At 45.1% G+C, this 22,322-nt stretch overlaps 1 protein-coding gene across 1 annotated transcript in view; it reads left to right on the top strand.

Moving 5' to 3' along the window:
- Positions 1 to 10,654: 10,654 nt before the first annotated feature.
- Positions 10,655 to 22,322, top strand: part of PPARD (peroxisome proliferator activated receptor delta) — an 80,310-nt gene continuing 68,642 nt past the window's right edge. The window contains exons 1-2 of the mRNA XM_044254859.1: positions 10,655 to 10,768; positions 14,467 to 14,550. The gene's annotated coding sequence lies outside the window, so the exon portion shown is untranslated. The remainder of the gene's footprint in view (positions 10,769 to 14,466; positions 14,551 to 22,322) is intronic.

Here is a 22,322-nt window from a genome sequence, read left to right as displayed (position 1 = left end):
CCAGAATTTTGAATATTCTATGACTGGCCACAGGGAGGTGTTGGTGGTTGAGGTATGAGATATTGAAAAGCAGGTCAGCCTGATGCCTGAATACCATCTACATTGGAACTGGCACAAAAGGCTCTCAAACGTCAGGGATGGAACTGGTTGGGGGGGCAGGAGAAGTTATTTTCCAGTCTTTAATTCCAGGATTAGAAAGTAAGTCCTCTGCCCTTTCCAACATCCCGGACAAAGGGGAACGTAACCAATCTTGGATGCCCTCAGATTTCCTCATAAGCTCTGGAGACCACGTAGACAGCACAGCCACGGTGGGCTCAAGTCATCCCTGTAGGGCTTTTGTGTGAGGAAGCGTGGGGAGGTAGCGCAGTTAGTCGGAGGGCAATAGCCTAGTTGCAGATTGTGGCCAGGATCCATAAAAAGCCTCCTCCTCCAGTACATGTGTACATCAGGCTCCCTGTTCAGTGGGGAGTCTGCTTCTCCATCTCCCTCTGTGATCTCTTTCACTCTCACTCTCTCTCAAATAAAACAAACCAAAACAAAAAAACCTTAAAAAAAATGAAGATTCAAGAAACAGAAACTTACTGGTTTAAGTTAAAAAAAAAGATTTTATTAATAGCATATAGAAGTGTTCCTTAAGTAATTGGGAGGATGAGCGAAAGACAGCTCAGAGGCTGTCTGGTCAGGAAGAATACCTCAAAAGATGGCACACAACAGTCCTTATGAATACACCCCAGCTGCTTCATCTGGGTACAGATGCCACTGATTCCATGGCTGATATCATGCTACACTTACAATTGCTGCTTCTTACAGCTAGAGATTGGGTGGACCTGCAGTTCTGCCAAGTGGATTCTGTGTGCTTCCCAGGTTTTCCTTTCCCCAGGTTCTGGTGGAGCCTTTTGTATGGAGATGCCCTAGCTGAAAAGGGAGCCAGAATTAAATCCCTGGCATTGTGGAGCTTCCACAGTGGACGAAGAGTCCACGGTGGGATATTTCCCAAATATAGGAAAGTGATTCAGAAGTGAGGTGGCAGAAAAACCAAGAAGGCTTGAAGAGGATGGATATACACAAAATGGCACATTCTGAGGCTAACTATCCTGTGGCAAAGGGAGCCATCATCGTTTTATATGAGGTACTAGAGATGTTGCAGCTTGAAGAAGGAAGGACACAGGGGAATGGGACCAGCATCAGAAGATCTCGTCTATGGAAAACAATCTGACTTAGTTTACCTCCAAGGAAGAGGACTGACACTACTGGATAGGCACACTAGAGGATATAAATTTCGGCTCAATATAAGAAAGATGTTTCCTTTTCATTCTTTAAAAAAAAACACACACACACACACACACAAAATGGGGAGGAAGCAAGATGGCAGAGGAGTAGGAGACCTAAATTTCATCTGGCCCCAGGAATTCAGCTAGATACTTATCAAACCATTCTCAACATCTACAAACCCAACAGGAGAGAGAAAAGAAGAAGAGCAGCAATTCTAAGAACAGAAAAGCAACCACTTTCGGGAAGGTAGGACTTGCTGAGAAGTGAATCGGAATTGACAGGAAGATAGACCACAGGGGGAGGGCCCGGCTCCCGGCAAGCAGCAGAGCAGTGGAGCACAAAATTGGCACTTTTAGAAGTCTGCTCCGCAGAGGGACATCACTCCAGAGGCTAAGTGGGGGTGGAGCCCTCCTGGGGATAGTGTGGTCTCAGGACCTGCGGGGTCACAGAAAGACCAGGCGTGTCTGAGTGTGGCAGATGTGCCAGGTATCAAAGCTGAGGAAGGAGCTCTCAGCTCGGGGTTACCTTAAACCATGATCTGAGGCACAACTGGGCCACTGTTCTTCAAGCAAGGACCTCACAAGTGGCAGATCTGGAGAGACCCCCTCCTTTCCCCTTCAGAAGAAGTGGAACAGGAGCATGTGACAGGAATCTGCTGGGTTTGGAGACTCCAAACAAGGCCATGTGCCAGAGACAGAAATGCTTGGTCACAGGCTGGGTGAGCTCAGACCAGGGAGACAGGAGGGATTGATGGCTTTTCTCTGAGGGTGCCCTGAGGAGAAGGGCCCCGAGCTCTTGGCTCCTCCAGGCTGGAGATTGGGAGGCTGCCGTCTTCATTCCTGTCCTCCAAAGAGGTACAGAAAGCATTCAGGAACAAAAGCTACTGAGACCAAAACTACTCAGATTACTTAGCTTGGCCCCTGGCAAGGGCGGTGCAATTCCACCTCAGGCAAAGACATTTGAGAATCACTGCAACAGCCAACCCCCCAGCAGAAGATCAGCAAGAACATTTAGCCAAGGCCAAGTTCACCAATCAATGAGAACTGCGGAACTCCAGAGCTAGAAGAAAGCGACACAGAATTCATGGGGTTTTTCCCCTATGATCCTTCAATCTTTCAAAGGTGAATTAAAAAAAATTTTTTTCTTATTCTGTTTTCTTTAACTTTTCCTCTTTCCTAGTTTAGCATTTTTAAATTATTTCATCTTATCAATAGCTTTTAAAAAAATCTTTTAAAATTTTCATTGTTAGAGTCATATTTTATTCCCTCATTGTATTTAACCTTATTTTTGGTATACATATAGGATTTTTTTTCTTTAAAATTTTAGGATACAATTTCTTCTAGTAGATCAAAATATACCCTAAAACTAGCACATGGCTCTGTCCTAGTCTCCAGCCTGATCACATTCTCTCCTCTTTTCTTTCTTCTTTTTCCAACCAACTTTTTATCAATTCCTTTTTTAGAATCTTTCTAAATTTTCACCTTTACAGTTATATTCCATCCCTCCATTGTGTTTACCCTTATTTTCATATATATATATATATTTTTTTTTTCTTTCTTTAAAATTTTGGGAAGTAGTTTCTTCTAAGAGAACAGAATAGACCCAAAATCAAGTGGGTGACTCTGTTTACCAGTCATATATATATATATATATATATATATATATATATATATACTTTTTCTTTTTCTTTTTTCTTTTTAAGTTTTTCCCCCCTTTCTTCTCCCCCCACTTTCAGGTCTCTTCTGATTTGGTTAGTGTATATTTTTCTGGGGTCTTTGGTACCCTTTTAGTATTTTGTTCTCTCATTAATCTATTCTTATTTGGATAAAATGACAAGGCAGAAAAACTCATCACAAAAAAAAGAACAAGAGGCAGTACCAACAGGTAGGGACCTAATCAGTACGGATATTAGTAATAAGTCAGAACTAGAGTTCAGAATGACGATTATCAGGGTGCTAGCTGGGCTCGAAAAAAGCATGGAAGATATTAGAGAATCCTTTTCTGGAAAAATAAAATTCCTTTCTGGAGAGATAAAAGAACTAAAATCTAACCAAGTTGAAATCAAAAAAGCTATTACTGGAGGCTCTTACTGCTAGGATAAATGAGGCAGAAAGAGAGAACTAGTGATATAGAAGATCAAATGATGGAGAATAAAGAAGCTGAGCAAAAAAGAGACAAACAAACTACTGGACCATGAGGGGAGAATTCAAGAGATAAGTGATATCATAAGATGAAACAATATTAGAATAATTGGGATCCCAGAAAAAGAGGGGGGGCAGAAGGTATATTAGAGCAAATTATAGTAGAGAATTTCCTTAATATGGCAAAGGGAACAAGCATCAAAATCCAGGAGGTACAGAGAACCCCCCAAAATCAATAAAAATAGGTCCACACCCCGTCATTTAATAGCAAAACTTACAAATATTAGGGACAAACAGAAAATCCTGAAAGCAGCTTGGGACAAGAGGTCTATAACATACAATGGTAGAAATATTACATTGGCAGCAGACCTATCCACAGAGACCTGGCAGGCCAGAAAGGACTGCATGATACATTCAGAACACTAAATGAGAAAAACATGCAGCCAAGAATACTATATCCAGCTAGGCTGTCATTGAAAATAGAAGGAAAGATAAAAAGCTTCCAGGACAAACAAAAGTTAAAAGAATTTGCAAACACCAAATCAGCCATATGGGAAATATTGAAAGGGGTCCTCTAAGCCAAGAGAGAGCCTAAAAGTAACAGACCAGAAAGGAACAGAGACAATATACAGTAACAGTCACCTTATGGACAATACAATAGTACTAAATTAATATCTTTTAAGTTACCCTGAATATAAACAGGCTAAATGCCCCAGTCAAATGACACAGGGTATCAGAATGAATAGAAAAACAAGACCCATTGGTATGCTGTCTACAAGAAACTAATTTTAGACCCAAAGACACCTCCAGATTTAAAGTGAGGTGGTAAATGGAAAACCATGTACCATGTTAATGGACATCAAAAGAAAGCTGGGGTGGCAATCATTATATCAGATAAATTAGATTTTTAAGCCAAAGGCTATAAGACATGAGGAAGGACACTATATCATACTAAAAGGGTCTGTCCAACAAGAAGATCTAACAATTTTAAATATCTATGCCCCTAATATGGGAACAGCCAATTATATAAACCAATTAATAACAAAATCAAAGAAACACATCGACAATAATGCAATAATAGTAAGGAACTTTAATACCCCCCTCACTGAAATGGATAGATCATCTAAGCAAAAGATTAACAAGGAAATAAAGGCTTTAAATGACACACTGGACCAGATGGACATCACAGATATATTCAGAACACTTCATCCCAAAACAACAGAATACACATTCTTCTCTAGTGCACATGGAATGTTCTCCAGAATAGATCACATCCTGGGTCACAAATCAGGTCTCAACCTGATCCCAAAAAATTGGGATCACTCCCTGCATATTTTCAGACTACAATGCTCTGATGCTAGAACTCAATCACAAGAGGAAGTTGGAAAGAAGTCAAATACATGGAGGCTAAAGAGCACCCTACTAAAGAATGAATGGGTCAACCAGGAAATCAAAGAAGAATTTAAAAAACTCATGGAAACAAATGAAAATGAAAACACAATTTTTAAAAATCTTGGGACACAGCAAAGGCAGTCCTGAGAGGAAAGTATATAGCAATACAAGTCTTTCTCAAGAAACAAGAAAGGTCTCAAGTATACAACCTAACCCTGCACCTAAAGGAGCTGGAGAAAGAACAGCAAAGAAAGCCTAAACCCAGCAGGAGAAGAGAAATAATAAAGATCAGAGCAGAAATCAATGAAATACAAACCAAGAGAACAGTAGAACAGATCAACGAAACTTGGAGCTGGTTCTTTGAAAGAATTAATAAGATTGATAAACCTCCCGCCAGATTTATCAAAAAGAAAAGAGAAAGGACCCAGATAAATAAAATCATGAATCAAAGAGGAGAGATCACAACCAACACCAAAGAAATACAAACAATTGGGCGCCTGGGTGGCTCAGTGAGTTGAGCCTCTGCCTTTGGCTCAGGTCATGATCTCAGGGTCCTGGGATCAAGTCCCACGTCTGGCTCTTTGCTCAGCGGGGAGTCTGCTTCCTCCTCTCTGTGCCTGTCTCTCTGCCTACTTGTGATCTCTCTCTATCAAATAAATAAATAAAATCTTTTAAAAAAAGAAATATAAACAATTATAAGAACATATTATGAGTAACTATATGCCAGCAAATTTGACAATCTGGAAGAAATGGATGCATTCCTAGAGACATATAAACTACCACAACTGGACCAGGAAGAAATAGAAAACCTGAACAGACCCATAATCAGTAAGGAGATTGGAACAGTCATCAAAAATCTCCCAACAAACAAGAGCCCAGGGCCAGATGGCTTCCCAGGGGAATTCTACCAAACATTTAAAGAATAATTAATATCTGTTCCAAAAAATAGAAATGGAAGGAAAACTTCTAAACTCATTTTATGAGGCCAGCATTACCTGGATCCCAAAACCAGACAAAGGCCCCACAAAAAAAGGAGAATTATAGACCAATATCCTTGATGAACACAGATGCAAAAATTCTCACCAAAATACTAGCCAATAGGATCCAACAGTACATTAAAAGAATTATCCACCATGATCAAGTGGGATTTATTCCTGGGCTGCAAGTTTGGTTCAACATCTGCAAATCAATCAGTGTGATAAAATACATTAATAAAAGAAAGAACAAGAACCACATCATGCTCTCAATAGATGCTGAAAAAGCATTTGACAAAGTACAGCATCCTTTCCTGGTCAAAACTCTTCAAAGTGTAGGGATAGAGGGTACATACCTCAATATCATCAAAGCCATCTGTGAAAAACCCACAGCGAATATCATTCTCAATGGGGAAAAACTGAGAGCTTTTCACTTAAGGTCAGGGACACGGCAGGGTTGTCCACTCTCACCACTGCTATTCAACATAGTACTAGAATTCCTAGCCTCAGCAGTCAGACCACAAGAAGAAATAAAAGGCATCCGAATTGGCAAAGAAGAAGTCAAACTCTCACTCTTTGCAGATGTTATGATACTTTATGTGGAAAACCCACTTCAAAACTGCTAGAACTCATACAGGAATTTAGTAAAGTGTCAGGATATAAAATAAATGCACAGAAATCAGTTGCATTTCTATACCCCAACAGCAAGACAAAGAAAGAGAAATTAAGGAGTTGATCCCATTATAATTGCACCCAAAACCATAAGATACCTAGGAATAAACCTAATGAAAGAGGCAAAGATTTCCGTACTCAGAAAACTATAAAGTACTCATGAAAGAAATTGAGGAAGAATCAAAGAAAGGGAGAAATGTTCCATGCTCATGGATTGGAAGAACAAATATTGTGAAAATGTTGGTGCTACCTTAAGCAATCTACACATTTAACACAATCCCTATCAAAATACCATCTATTTTTTTTCAAAGAAATGGAACAAATAATCCTAAAGTTTATATGGAACCAGAAAAGAACCTGAATAGCCAGAGGAAGGTTGAAAAAGAAAGCCAAAGTAGGTGGCATCACAATTCCAGACTTCAAGCTCTATTATAAAGCTGTAATCATCAAGACAGTATGGTACTGGCACAAAGATCAATGGAATAGAATAGAGAGCCCAGAAATGGACCCTCAACTCTATGGTCAACTAATCATTATTAACACAGCAGGAAAGAATGTCCAGTGGAAAAAAGACAGTCTCTTCAACAAGTGGTGTTGGGAAAATTGGACAGCCACATGCAGAAGAATGAAACTGGACCATTTCCTTACACCACACACAAAAATAGACTCAAAATGGATGAAGGACCTCAATGTGAGACAAAAATCCATCGCAATCCTTGAGGAGAATACAGGCAGCAACCTCTTTGACCTCAGCCTCAGCAACTTCTTTTTAGAAACATCACCAAAGGCAAGGGAAGCAAGGGCAAAAATGAACTAGTGGGACTTCATCAAGATCAAAAGCTTTTTGCATGGCAAAAGAAATAGTCGACAAAACCAAAAGACAACTGACAGAATGGGAGAAGATATTCGTAAATGACATATCAGATAAAGGGCTAGTATCCAAAATCTATAAAGAATTTATCAAATTCAACACCCAAAGAACAAATAATCCAATCAAGAAATGGGAAGAAGACATGAACAGACATTTCTGCAAAGAAGACATCCAGATGGCCAACAGACATATGAAAAAGTGCTCACTCAGCATCAGGGAAATACAAATCAAAACTACAATGAGATACCAGCTCACACCAGTCAGAATGGCTAAAATTAACAAGTCAGGAAATGACAGATGTTGGTGAGGATGTGGAGAAAGGGGAACTCTCCTACACTGTTGGTGGGAATGCAAGCTAGTGCAGCCACTCTGAAAAACAGTATGGAGGTTCCTCAAAAAGCTGAAAATAGAGCTGCCCTATGACTGAGCAACCACACTACTGGGTATTTACCCTAAAGATACAAATGCAGTGATCCGAAGGGGCATGTGCACCTGAATGTTCATAGCAGCAGTGTCCACAACAGCCAAGCTATGGAAAGAACCGAGATGACCTAGATGACCATGAACTGATGAATGGATAAAGAAGAAGTGGTATATATACACACAATGGAATACTATGCAGCCATCAAAAGAAATGAAATCTTGCCATTTGCAATGACATGAATGGAACTAGGAGGTATTACGCTGAGTGAAATAAGTCAATCAGAGAAAGACAATTATCATATGATCTCCCTGATATGAGGAGTTTGAGAGGCAAAGTGAGGGGTTTGGGGTGTAGGGGAGGAAAAAATGAAAAATGGGATCGAGACGGAGACAAACGACAAGAGACTCTTAATCTCATGAAGCAAACTGATGGTTGCTGGTCGGTGGCAGGGGTAGGGAAAGGGTGGTTGGGTTATGGACATTGGGGAGGGTATGTGCTATGGTAAGTGCTGTGAAATGTGTAAACTTGATGATTCACAGACCTGTAGCCCTGGGGCAAGTAATACGTTATATGTTAACAATAACAACAACAACAACAAAAACCCAACCATGTTTGCATTATGAAAAAGACATGCTCAGAATAAAAATGTGGAAAGATAGTAACTCCTAGAAACACAACCCAAAGACAACTGCTGACAAGATATTGTGTTTCCTTTCAATTTTTTTTGAAGATTTTATTTATTATGTATTTGACAGAAAGAGACACAGAGAGAGAGGAACACAAGCAAGGGGAGTGGGAGAGGGAGAAGCAGACTCCCAGCTGAGCAGGGAGCCCAATGTGGGGCTCAATCCCAGGACCCTGGGATCATGAACCCAGCCAAAGGCAGATGCTTAACGACTGAGCCACTCAGGTGCCCCTCCTCTCAGTTTTTTTCTATCCTTTTTTTGTTTCCCAAACAGTATACATAGCTATACATGCTATTTATATCTCATCAGATTTTGCCTTTTCCCACTAATATCATATGATATCATTCCTTCCCCCACCCTTATTTTTTTTTTACCAACTATGCAGAGCATACTATTCCATCAGGAGCATACAACATTATTTGCTAAACATTTCTCTGTTGATGACAATGACCTTAGCCCCCAGGTTTTTGTTTTTTAAATAATATTGCAATGAGCAATGGAATTATGTGGCCTCAATATTAAATGCCTACTTATTAAATATATTATTCTTTTTCTATATATCTTTTAAATATAAATATGAAATGAGGTGGAAAATGTAGTATCTTGAGAACACTCCCAGAATTTCTCTTAGGAAGGGAGCTATTTTTTTAGGAGAAATAAGACTCTTAGTGGTACAAAGGAAGATCTTTAGGGCACGAGTGTTAGCGGGAACCCTAGCAATGAAGAATAGGGTTAAGTTGTATCTATCTGCCTGGAAATCAGGAAGAATTTCTCCAGAGAGGGTGGGATAGAGGAGAGAATGGTCCGGCAGGGAGGGGAGGTAGTGATCTGGGAGAAGGCAAGACCCTAAGCAGTGAAGGGCCAGTTAGAAAACCTCAAAAGCATTGTTCAGAAAAGACTCTAAAGAATGTCTGGTGTGTGAGCCTCAACTGTTTGCAGTGCATCATGGGACCCTGCTGTGCGGCTCAGAGCATCAGAATGTCTTCTCTACCCATGAATGTTTTGTGTGGGAAGATACGTGGGCAGTCCTCAGGAAGGGCTGAGCTTCATCTCTGCATTTTTGAACCGTGGCACTACAACAGCCTGGCAGAAACAAGAGCCTGAAGGCATTGAGATTTAGAACACAAACCCCCGGAAACTGGCAGAAATCTAGGGAAGGCTTTGACCTCCATGATTCACTCTTACTTCAGTCGCGAAGGGCAAGGAGGTTGACGTCTGAATGCACATTACAAAGTAATGCACATTTATATCAAAAAGTACCCAGTCGCGAAGGGCAAGGAGGTTGACGTCTGAATGCACATTACAAAGTAATGCACATTTATATCAAAAAGTACCAAAGAGAGAGAGAGAGAAGCAGGAAAAAAAAAAAATCACTCAGGGTTCTATCATCCAGATATCTGAGGGTGTGGCCAGAGGAATGTATTTGAGAGGGAAGGGGTAACCTTAACTTTAAGGGTGGTGTTGAGAAGGGAGTTACACATTGCTGGTATACCTATGAATCAAGTTTTGTTGGTCACTAGATGACAAACCCAACTTCTCCCATACTGCCTACTAGCTGCTAGGTATCTTTTCACAGTATATCTGAAGGCACAGGTTTGGGATAACAGGACTCTTCCAGGTCTCAAAAAACTAGTTTAGGAAGCAAGAGCAGAATTTGCTACAACAGTAAGGAGAATGCTCCCAGTTTAGCTGGATATTCAAGAAGATAGGTAAAAACTCCATAACCATAAATTTCTAGTTGCAGAAGCCTGTAGCGGGAGAAAACCCTTTCATTAAAATTTCAGGCAACATTGACTCCTTCAGCGTGGTTTGGAGACCCAGGTTCTAACCTCGGCGTTGCTTCTAACTGCAAGTCACTCACCTTCTCTGGGACTGTTTCTTCACTGCAAAGACGTGGAGGCTGTATTAGGCTGTATTAGACGCCCTCTAAATTCCTTTCCAGCTTTAAATTCCCTTTTGTGATACTTGCTGGACTTGTTTTACTGGCCCTGGAACATCCCCTCCTGCTCCTCCTTCAGCCGCCGCGCCCGCATCCCGCACCAGAGGGCGCTGCAGGCGGGCCCTGCGGAGCGTGCGGTGGGCGGAGTGCAGAATCAGAGGAGTCTCCAGGAGGCTCTGTGATTGGCCCCGGTCGGGGCGGAAGGGGGCGTGGAGAGAAGGGAGGGGGCTGAGGTGCGCGGTGACGTCAGGATAGTGGGGGCGGGGCTGGGCCGCGCAGCGTGTGACGCCGCAGCCGCCGCTGAGCTGGGGATTAATGGGAAAAGTTTTGGCAGGCTTCGGAGGATACTGCGGAGCCTGCGGGACGGCAGCGGCGGCCCGGGAGACGGCCAGAACAGGTCAGCCCGGGTCGGGGGAAGCAGTAGGCGGGCGGCAGAAGGAGGCGGCTGGCCCGGGCTGAGGCGGCCGGCGGGGCCCGGGCGCGAGGCCCGGCGGGGAGTGGAATGGGGGGAGCGGCAGGGGTCCGCGGCGGAGCAGCTGCGGCTTCCCGACACCCCGGCCCCGGCCGGTCCGCGGTGGTTTGTGGGTCTCCTGGCGCCCCGCCGCCCTTGAGCCCCCGGCCTTTTGGAACCCCATCACTGAGCCCGAACCGCGGGCCTCCCCCACCCTACTCTGTGCCCCCTCTTGGGCCTAGTGGCTCCGTCTCCTCCCACTTCTGTGGCCGAGACCCGAGAGTCGGGTCTAAGGCTCGGGGTCCTCTCTCGTTCCCTACTGTTGTCTCTGACCTCTTCCTTCATCTCTTCCCTGGTGTCTCCAAATCCATTGCCCCTTCTCCCCAGGGTCTCCTTGGGGGAATCTTCTCTGTCCCTCTCGTTACCTCTTGCCTTCGTCCTCCCACCCTTGACTGGTCTTTGCTCTCTTTTTCCGTCCTTGTCCCTTCCTCCCCCCATTGCCTGGCCCTTCTCAGCATTATGGCTCCCGGTCATCTTTGCGGTGTTATTAGGCTTTTTCTGTCCTTTGCCAGCAATCCCTGTCTACCTAAGCCCCTTCTACCCTGGCTACCCTTAGAGGCCCAATTTTTGCCTCTCTCTCTAATTTCCTGTCAGCTGCCTCTTATTCCCTTCCAGTCCCTTACCTCTATTTCAGGGAGAAGCATTAGCTCCACACACTACTCTGCTTTCCCTTAATTTGCTACTGAGATACCCCTGGGGGGGGGTGTTGGGAGGATGTCCAGCCCCTGATTAAAGTAAGAGCTGAGGTAAGTAGCAGGCATGTCTGTGTGGGATAATTTACTCGGGTGTTGCATCAGGGATGGTGTCCAGTTTGTAGACCATTCTAATCTCAGCTTTAATACTTCCCCTTTATGGGTCTGTTGACTTCCAGGAACCCTTGGGGAGAGAGCAGCCGCTGACTTGGGTGTGTGCCAAGGGTAGCTGGAGGCCTCATCCAACTCTTTTCCCCTTCCAGGAAACAGGGCTCTCTGTCTTTCCACTCTGGATGTACCAAGCACAGTTACACCATGATACTCCAGATTATCTCTGGCCTCACTCCCACCCTTCACCCTTTGCCCCATCCCCAAAAGCTAAGAGGAGTCTCCAGAAGTTGTGTCCCAAAGAATCCCATAACCTTTTTCCTCTGTACTGGCTCCAAGACATTTTTTTTCTACTTGAGTTTTGAAATAGATTGCTAGCCTGATAGCCCTGGGGCTGGCAGGCATCTGTCCCATTTGTTACTGGTCACCTGAATCAGCTTCTGATTTTCACTCATGTATCTCTAATCCACTGAATGTTAGGGCCTCTGATGAGTAGGTTCTCTTGAAGGTTCTTCTCCCTCCCGTTTTCCTTGAGAGCTTAATTTCTTGTGGATCCAGGAGGAAGCCTGACCCCTAAGTTCTGGTCCCTTTGCCCTGTCAGGTGGATATCTGCCTGGGGAGTTGGTGGGGCTGCGTTAGATGGACGGTGTCAATGTTTCTGGCCGCTCACAGAGATATCTTCTCTGGGGCCAGAAAGCCCACCGCCTTCCTGGTGTGTCTGGGGGTTTAACCTTCTTGTCAGGCAGAAAGTTCTTTTCAGATGCCTTCAATTTGAGCTCCTTTATTTGGCATTGGTCCCCTGGAGAGATTTTTAGGAAATAAAATATCCTGTTTCTGGCCAGACTGATCTTGGAGGATTCTGAAAGCATGACCCACTCTCACATTTAGAAGTGAAGCCCTGTTTCACCTGGCTCCGGGTTTCTAGGTCTCCTCTTTTGAGGATCGTGCTGTCTTTGAGCCAGAATTGGACACAGAATTGGCAACCTTCAGGAACTGTGGTGGAGAGCCAAGTGAGCCAGCTTAGGCCAGACTTAAAAGTTTGGGAGCCCTCTTGTGTACTGACCTTTTTCTGTGAAAGGAATAGGACTGTGGATGTCTGAGCCTCTCCCCTCTCCATTGACCCCTGAATCCTTCCCTGAGCAGTGCCTGGGTGGGATATGGATAGAATGGACCAAAAGGGGTCCCATGTTCTTACATAAAGCATCCCTCCAGAGTTATAGTGCATCATTCTGATGAAGGTGAAGTCATGTGTTTGGCAGTAAGTTAGTCCAGTCTGACTCCCAAGGACTTTACCTGACTCTTTCGAGAGGTTTTCTGCTCCTCTGTCTTTGCTTACCCATTAGTACTCTCCACTGAGGCAGCAGGTGAGAGGCGCTTAAGAAGAGGTCAAGCCCAGTCCTTATGGAACAGCTTTGGCACCACCAGCTCTGGCTGGTAAGCTTCTTGCCATCTGTCCACCCTGTGGCCTTGGCGGTGGTCAGGGTTATCAGTGACCAAGTTTCCATTCAGTAGAGTTTTGCAGAGTTTGGGTCAGCCTTCTCTCTTTTTCAGAGGTGTGGGCAGACAGGTCCCTGACATTATTCTACAGAGGGTGTAGTCCATCAGCTCCTTAGTTCTTTTTGTTTGGCTATTTCTTCTTGCTTCTCCGCTACTGTTTTCCTCCTTTGGTGTAGGCCTCTACCTGTTCCAGAAGAATGGCCCTTACCCCACCTGTGGTCCCTCAGGGCTTGATAGAGGCCAGCCAGAGTTGCACGCTGGCCTGGGCAGCAGGTAGGCCTCTGCTCTCGATAGAGTGCTCCTGTTCTGGCTGTTGTGCAAGCTGTCCTGAGGCCCTGCAGATCCCGGCATGTCCTCTCTCTCAGGAGGAGTCGGACCTGTTGCTTCTAAAGGCCTCAGCTGTAGAGCCCATCATTGCGGCCCACCTCCCCGGGTGGTCCCTGCTGGCTGGGGAGCCCAGTTGCAGGGCCCACTACCCATGCCTGAGCTGGGCCTGCAGGTACCAGGAGTTGCCTCACTGCCCTGCACTGTCCACGATGGGATCACTCTCTTCTTCCTCCCCGCACAGTGTCTCCATGAAGTTTGTCTGTCCCTCCAGGCTCTGGCTTGTGTCATGTTAGAAGTTCTGTGTGCAGTGCCCTCGTCTTTGCCACGTTGTTGTACATGGCATGGCAGCTTCTGCTTGGGGGTGGTCTGATGTTCCTGAGTATTTTGCTGTGCCTTTGGATCCAGGGGGAGGAGCCCTTTGCAGCAGCTGTGTTTCACCAAGTCAGAGGAGAGCTGGGTGCTTGCTCAAACCTGGGAGGGAGGAGATGGCCCCTTGCATCAGGTTTCAGCCATGTGGGTCTTCTTCTTGGCAGATGGTTCCTCTGTGGCTCTGAGGCGGGTGATTCGGGTGTGACTCTAGTCTTCCTGCCACAGGGCTTTGGTCAAGGACTCAAGCATGACTCAGGGCATCTCCATTTCTGAGCTGCCACCTGTGGAGGCTGTTGGGCTCCAGGTCCCTTCTTCCCTTGGCCAGCTCCTTTTACCTCGCCCAGGGAAAATGAGCAAAGCTGTTGTCTGCTTACTGAGAAATGAGCAGACTCCTTCCAGGATCGGGAAATATTTGCTGACTCAGGCTCAGCATAACATCTCAGGCTGTGTGTGTGTCTATGAGAGACAAAGAAAGAGCCCGCTTATCTAAGAGCAGTTTTGGAGCCCTCGTGTTTACTTAAAACATGAATGCTACTTTTCTGACCCCAGTGCCTCTCCACTAAAGATGTTGGGTTTCTTTCTGTTCTGCAGCATTGTGTGGCGTTTTGGGCATGCACGTGGTACTCACGCAGTGGCTTCTGTTCACCGATAGATGAGGACAGATGCGCCAAAGAGGTAATCCCGTTTTCCTTACACAGGACCTCTGACGACCAACTGAGACATCCCAGGTTTAGGATCCTGGCCTAAAAGATGGAAGTTTCACTAGGGCTGAGTTCCCAGATCCCAGGTGCCTGTCATAACATGTGGTACTCGTTGCTTCCACATAGTGGGCGCTTATTAAATAATTATTAAATGTCTATGGCTTATGTAGTTTTTTGGGGAGTGTTGATATTGCCTCACCTTTGCACCCACTGAAACATAAAATCCACAAAGGTCAGGGACTTATTTTATTTCCTGTTGTGTCTAGGACTGCCTAGTGCTGAGGAGATTCTAAATATTTGTTGAATGAATCAGTGCACAAACTTTTCTTCTCTATCCATATGGGTGCCAGGCCACAAAATTGGTGCTTTTCATTCTCTTTCATTTATGCAGCAGGCATTCCTGAGTGTCTGCTGGGTACCAGGCACAGTACTAGACACTTGGGAAATGATGATAGGAAAAAAAACAAATTCATTCCCTGCCTGATGGGTCCAAAGTTTGTTGGCACACATGAGATCTGGGCATAATACACAAGAGTTTTTCCTTCCATCTCTGCTGGCATGGCAGGTCCACACCAGTGTCTGAACAATGTGGTCGGCCTCTCATCACTGTTTCCCTGTTTGTTCTCAGGATGCCTGGCAGATTTTATAAACTCTCAGAAGGGGAGCTGCAGGGAACTCGATGTTCATTGTCTCAGCTATCTGGGCGGCCCGGGCTGTGGGGAGGTCCCTGCTGGGGGCCAGGGGAAACATGGGCTCCTGTCTGATTTGTTTTAATCTCTGAAGTTCAGTGGTTCCAGCAGCTGTTTATGGGCTTCACTTCCCTTTCTCTGCCTTTAACATGCTGTGGGTTTTCCTGTTGCCAAACAGGGTGCTGAGCCCACATGTCTGTCTGTGGGGGCCAGCTCGTTTGTGGATCTTGCAGGAAGGCCTCAGGCAGGGGCCCCTCTGGTTGTCAAACCCATGCCCAGTCCTTCCTCTGAAGGAAATGTGAATGAGGTTGAAGGGGGGTGTGGGAGGCCGCTGAGGTTCCCTGAGAGGGGATCAGGTAGAAGGGAGAGCCACTGAGTTCATGGCTTTGTCATTTGTTCCAGCAGCAGCTGGCCACAGAGCCACATGTCCAGAGTTCACTTGTCCAGTTTATCCCTGAGCTTTGAGCTCCCAGTCCCAGACAGAAGTTTTCCTTCTTAGTTTCCACTGGCAAAGGTGAGCCTGGGGCGTTATCAGATTTTTCAGTGCTAATCTCAGAAGTCTGTGGTGTGTTCCTTATCTTCGTCTTTCCCATCTAAGGTCAGGTCCTGTGACCGATGTTTCAGATACAGTCCTTGGCTGCTCCCCCTCCCTCCCCACCAAGGGTGTGGAGTCCGGCTGGGGAGAAAAGACATATGCACAAAAAGATTTTGAAAATATGAAGAGAGCTGGTGGGTATGAGGATAATGGCAGGGATACTCATTTAGAGGAGCTGATCATTACTTTGGATCAGCTTTGTTCCTGAAGAAACTGGGTTTCAGATTGGGCCTTGAAAGAAAGTTGGTTTATTTTGAGGTCTTTTTTTTTTTTTTTTTTTAAGATTTTATTTATTTATTTGACAGAGAAACAGCACAAGTAGGCAAAGTGGCTGGCAGAGGGAGAGGGAGAAGCAGCCTCCCTGCTGAGCAGGGAGACTGATGCCGGGCTTGATCCCAAGATGCCTGGATCACAACCTGAGCCACTCAGGCACCTCAGTGGTTTTGTTTTAAGATTTTTATATATTTATTTGCTAGAGAGAGAACACGAACACAAGCAGGGGGAGCTACAGGCAGAGAGAGAAGTAGGCTCCCCGCTGAGCAGGGAGCTTGACACAGGGCTTGATCCCAGGACCCTGGGATCATGACCTAAGCTGAAGGCAGATACTTAACCAACTGAGCCACCCAGGCGCCCCTGAAGTCAGCTGTTGAGCTGTCATAAATAATGAATGTCATAAACATCATAAACGCCATAAACAATGATTCTCAAACCTTTTGACCTCAAGACCCTTTTACAATCTTGAAAATTATTAGGGGCACAAGAACTTTTATTTATCTTAGTAGAAACTAAAAACTGAGAAATATTTTTTTTAATTACTAACTTATTAATCCATTTAATATAATAAACCCATTACATTTACCACAAATGACATGTTTAAGAAAAAATGGTTATTTTCCAAAACAGATTTGAGAGAAGTGGCATTGTTTTACATTTTTGGCAATCTCTTAATGTCTGGTTTAACAGAAGACAGCTGGATTCTCATAACTACTTCAGTCTGCTTTGGTCTCTTGAGATATGTTGTTTTATTTGAAGGCCATGAAAAAAATCTGGCCTCACACTGATAGGTTCTTGAGATAGCTTTTAACAGCTTTTGCAGATAATTGTGGATATTCTTCTTTGATACAATACCAAAATAGGACAAATGGTAGTTTCTTAAAGGGTAGTTGGAGTGTGGAGTCTGAAACCTTACCAACTGAGTTTTCATACTATAACATTAAAATCCATGGGTTCCTCTTGTGCTTTGAATGGATCTTTTACTTTAAGTTGGTCACCAGAAAATATTGGTTCACTAAGTCACATAAATCTTCTAAATGTTGACATACTTCATTTTACAGTATCAATAAATCATATTAATACCACTGATCTCAACAGAAAGGCATTCAAGTGTTGAGAAGCTGTTAAGCTCAGAGTGGTAGATACAAGTTTTCCATAATTTGGATTTTCTCTTGAAAGCTTGATTTTTATCACTGGTAACATACTTTCAGGTTTTTTTGTTTGGTTGGTTTTTTGTTTGTTTGCTTAAAGATTTTATTTTTTGAGAGAGAGCACAGGTGTATGTGTGTGGGGAGGGGCAAAGGGAAAGGGAGAAAGAGAATGTCAAGCCAACTCCCCACTGAGTGTGGAGCCTGCCACAGGGCTCTATCCCATAACCCTGAGATCATGACCCAGGCCGAAACCAGAAATAGGACACATAACCCACTGAGCCACCCAGGTGCCCCCCCCATACTGTCAGGCTTTTTATTTGAATCTCCCTTTCCAAGAAAAAGTCTGTCAAATACTCAAAGTCTAAATAATTATAATGTGTTACTCTTTTCTTTGAAGTAAAAATGTTTCAAGAAGAAAATGACTATCTTGCAACTCAGTCCCACAATTTTTCTTGAGACAACCATATGACTCTCCTTACAAAGATATTTAAAAGACACATACTTAAGGGTCATGATTTAACAAAGTCAGTTTTTATTGTCTCATCCAGCAGTTCCTTCCCTGATTACCAGCGTGGCCCTGAGGTCCTCAGTGTGGGGAGCCTCCAGGTTCTCTTCAACAGTTGGGTGTTCTGGGCAGTGCAACATGACACCCCTTTTTTATTTTATTTTGTTATATTATGGTTATGTTATGTTATGTTATGTTATTTTTTTTTTTAGTCCAATCTTCAAAGCCTGCCTTCCACTCCGCCTTGTCATAATCTCCACAGCTCTCCAGAGATCATTGGCGAATTCTCCACAGCTCATAGTGCCACACCTGTGAAAGAGTTCTCCCATGGGGAGGACATTGGAGGGAGAGGCTCCCTGTGTTGTGGGAAAACCACTTCGTGCTTAAGTTCATTCCTCTACTGTTAGGCCAATAGGTGCCTCAAAGCAGATTTTCATTGCCCTCATTTGCAATTGTCTGTAACTCCTTGATCCTTGTCTTAGTACTGCTCTTGGCACTTCCTTCATCCAAGAGTTGTAACCTCAGAGGCACACAGTTCTTTGGCTTCCACTCCTGTGGAAGTCCAGGCCAACTTTGCTCTCCCAGTGGCAGGTGTAGCCAAGCAGGCCACCCTACATGTCCAACAGTCTGTGGGCCCACTCGCTCCTCAGAAACAGGCCTTCCTTCACTCTGCCAGAACCCAGAGCTTTACCTCTCATCCCCTTTCCCAAACAAGCAAAGAAGGTACACTTTCCTCAGTGTCCCTTTGTTGCTTCCAGCATTGCCTTGTTTGTGTCTCTCACTCTCTTCACCTCCAGTGCTATAGATGTTTTGGGCTGGGGAATTTTTCATTGAGTAGGCTGTGTGTTGTGGGATGTTTAGCATCATTCCTGGCTCGGACCCACTAGATGTTAATAGCAACCCTCCCCTGCTTCTGCCTCCCTTCCCTGCACCAGTTGTGAAAACCAAGAATGTCTTCAGACATTGCCACATCCCCCAATACGGGGCAGAATCACCCCTGGTTGACAGCCACTGCTCCATTGATTTTCCCACTAAATATTTCTGGCCAGCTGGGTCCCCTGTTGAACATGACATCAATAGAACCAATACGGGAAGCATGCAGTTCTTACACTGGAAAAGTCTCCTTAATCATCTCACTGAGCCCTTGAGGGCTTTGGGGAGGAGTGAAATAATTCACAGTGAGATGGCATGTTCCAACTCAGTAAGAAGCCATATGACATCTATGCAACAGAGGGACAGTGCCCAAGGTGTAAAGCAAGGTCCCGGAGTGGCTGTGTTTGTCGTGGCTTGCTTATCCAAATATTTCAGTGTCTGTGCCAAAACCATCTTCCTATAGCTCTCAGAGGTGAGAGTTGATGTCACAGGTAGACTGCCATTAACCTGTCTGTTCCTGACATCAGACATTACCAGCTGATCAGCTGCTCTGATCACAGCAGTCTTCCTCCCCTCGCGGAAGCCACAGGGGTTCTCAGAACCCTCTACCGAAGGCAGTTCTCATGAAAGAAGGCTTACCTGCCATCGCTGATCGTGAGTTTGTCTGTCTGGTCCAGACCATTTCTTTCCAGCTTCCCCTCCTGCAAAAGCCTTCAGGAGAGCCCAGAGATCCCGGTGGCTTCCCCTGGGCCCTCAGCACTTGCATCTTGGGATGCACTCCTGTGTGGTCCATTGGAGGCTGCAGACTGCAGACGACTCTTACAGGGTAGATCTCCAAGGAGGCCCACCAAAGGCTAAAATGCTCAGTTCCAAGAAATTAATTCCCCACCCCGGAGATAATAGCAAGCAATGATAGCAAAAGAAAGCCCCTGGCCCAGGACACTGCCAAGATTCCTGCTCTGGTCTTTCATGTAGACCAGAGGTCTGAACTCTGTTTCTTCCACACTCTTGCAATCTATCTGCCATGGTGGTAGACTGGGTCATGGTCCCCAAATGTATGTAGGCCGTAACCCCTATGACCTGTGGATGCTACCTTATATGGCAAAATGGACTTGGCCAAGGCGATTAATTTAAGGATCTCGCGATGGGGAGATTATCCTGGATTATCTGAGTGGGCCCTAAATGCAGTCACGGGTGTCCAGTGAAGAGGATGGCAAAGGGAGATTTGATATAGAAGAGGACATTGGGACTGCAGGCTGCTACCCCACGGGCTTTGAAGATGGAGGAAGAGGCCAGGGAACGTGAGGAATGCAGCTCTAGGAGCTGGAAAAGGCAAGGAAACAAGCACTCCCCGAGAGCCTCTGGAGGACGCTTGGCCTTGCCAATACCTTGATTTTGGAGTGAAACCAATTTTGGACTTTGAGCTATAAAAGAATAAATATGTTTTGTTTGAAGCCACTACGTTTGTAGTAATTTGTAGCAGTGGCAATAGGAAACCACTCCAAGGCTCATTTGCCGCCAGGCCCAGGGGGTGACTTGGCTGGTCCTCACTCTTGTTTCAAGTCTTAGAGCACCCCTGTTGCAAGATTCTAGGTCCTGCCCTTTCTTAGACTAATCTTTGAAGCAGTTTGTTCTTTGAGGGGACCTTTTAGGGAGTTCTTGGGAGTAAAAGTAAAGGCCACAGGTAGTATCTGATCCTTGCTTTTGGAAGTCACCCCACATCTTCAGTCAGTTGAGTAAGAGGGGGTTTCTTTCAGACTGTTGAGGATCCAGGATTAGTGTAAATCTGACCCCACTTCCATCTTCCACTCATTAATGTGCAGTTATGGGGTACCTCCTATGTGCTAGGCGTTGGGGCTGAAGAAGTAAACAAAGCAGATAGAAAAAGTCTTGTGCTTTCATGGTCATTATGGTCAGGAACCAGGAGAGAGCCAGAATTAGGTAGTTAGCATGTCAGATGATGGTAAATGCTGTATCAAAAAATAAAGTAGGAGGGGGTGCCTGGGTGGCTCAGTTAAGTGTCTGACTCTTGGTTTTAGATCAGGTCATGATCTCAGTGTCATATAAGTTCAAGCTCAGCGTGGAGCAGACTTAAAAAATAAAACAAGGGGCGCCTCAGTGGCTCAGTTGGTTAAGTGTCTGACCCTTGGTTTCGGCTCAGGTCATGATCTCAGGGTCGTGAGATTGAGCCTGTTGTCGCACTCTGGAGTCTGGTTAAGATTCTGCCCCCCCCCACCATTCGTGTGCACACACTCTTTCTCTCTCTCTAATAAATAAATACATAAATAAAGTCTTTCTTAAAAGGCAGGAAAGAGTAGTATTACTTTTAAATAGAGGGCTTGAGGACAGTCTCACTGAGAAGGTAATATTTGATCTCAAAGAGAAGAATGAGCCATGTGTGGAAAGATCCTTACAAGCAGAGGGAAAGCAAGTGCAAAGACTCTGAAGCAGGAACATGGCTGGTGTGTTTGGAGAATAATCAGGAGACCACAGTGGCTGGAGCAGAATGAGGAGAGAAGAGCCTAGAAGGTGATGAGATGAGGTCAGAGAATTGATGGGGCCAGATCACTGTTGACCCTGAAGAACTGTAAAATCTCTCCCTTTACCTGGCTCTAAGCCTCTTCCCTTCTTTCCTCCTCTTCACACCCTCTCTCAGCCTTTATGCCTGTGTTCCTCAATTCCTTCCTTCCCATTAAATATTTGTCATGTCATACCTAGGGCACATCAGCAGGTAAATATAGTCAACTTAAAATACTAGGAGAGGGAGAAGAAAGCAACCTTTTCTTTCTGAATAATAAAGGCAGCTCCACTGTCCATGGAGGCATGGAGTGGTGTTCCTAGAAATGCAGGTTGGCCACTCTGCTCCCCCCAGGCAGTTCTGGGGGGGGGGTCTCTGGGGGTCCTCACTTCAGTCACCCTCCTTCTCAGCCCCATGAGGACCTCCAGGCCCCCATGCCTGCTACTTTGTCCCACTCCACTCTTCCTGGGGTACTCAGCATGGGTCCCACGGCTGCCCACCTGAAATTCTTTCTTACAGCTCGAGCACCTCCCTGCCCTTCCTCCCAGGAGCAGCCCCATAGCCTGCCTTCTCCCCAGCTGCCCAACCAGGAGGCTGAGGGTTGCCAGAAAAAGAGAACCAAGGACAGGAGCTGGTGCCACTGCATGTACATGGTTATCCCTTAGATTGGCCACCTCCACGCCCCCCCCCGCCCCGCCCCTAGTCTCAGAGCCCTTGATCTGCCCACTCCTGAGAGGGTCCCACTCCCAACCTCAGGGCTCTGCGTCCTCCAGGTCCTCATGGCATCACTTGGGTTTCTAAGAACCCAATCCCAAAAGGTCAAGTAAGCTCAGCTTGAAAAGTCACGCTCTCCCTGGGTAGTGACCCCATGATAGTCCTTGTGCAACTTTCCAAAATGATAGCCTGCTGGTAGTTCATGGTAAGCTTCATTGTCATCTGGGGTCAGTTACAAATTGTCTCCATAGATTAAATCCTCCCTGCCTGTGTTCCTTCATTTTGTAGTCCTAGGTGACTCTTTCCAGAACCTGCTTTAAATAATGGCATCAAATTGTTACTGAAAAATTTTAAATGCTTGGTAACAAACAAATTGATCAATAATAATTTCTGTCTCCCAAGTGAAAATCACTAGGTGAATAAATTCT

Source organism: Neovison vison, chromosome 1 (genome assembly GCF_020171115.1).
Source record: "Neovison vison isolate M4711 chromosome 1, ASM_NN_V1, whole genome shotgun sequence".
In the NCBI taxonomy this organism is placed as follows: domain Eukaryota; kingdom Metazoa; phylum Chordata; class Mammalia; order Carnivora; family Mustelidae; genus Neogale; species Neogale vison.
Note: the sequence above shows the minus strand (reverse complement) of the source record. Positions and strands in the feature narration are given on the sequence as shown.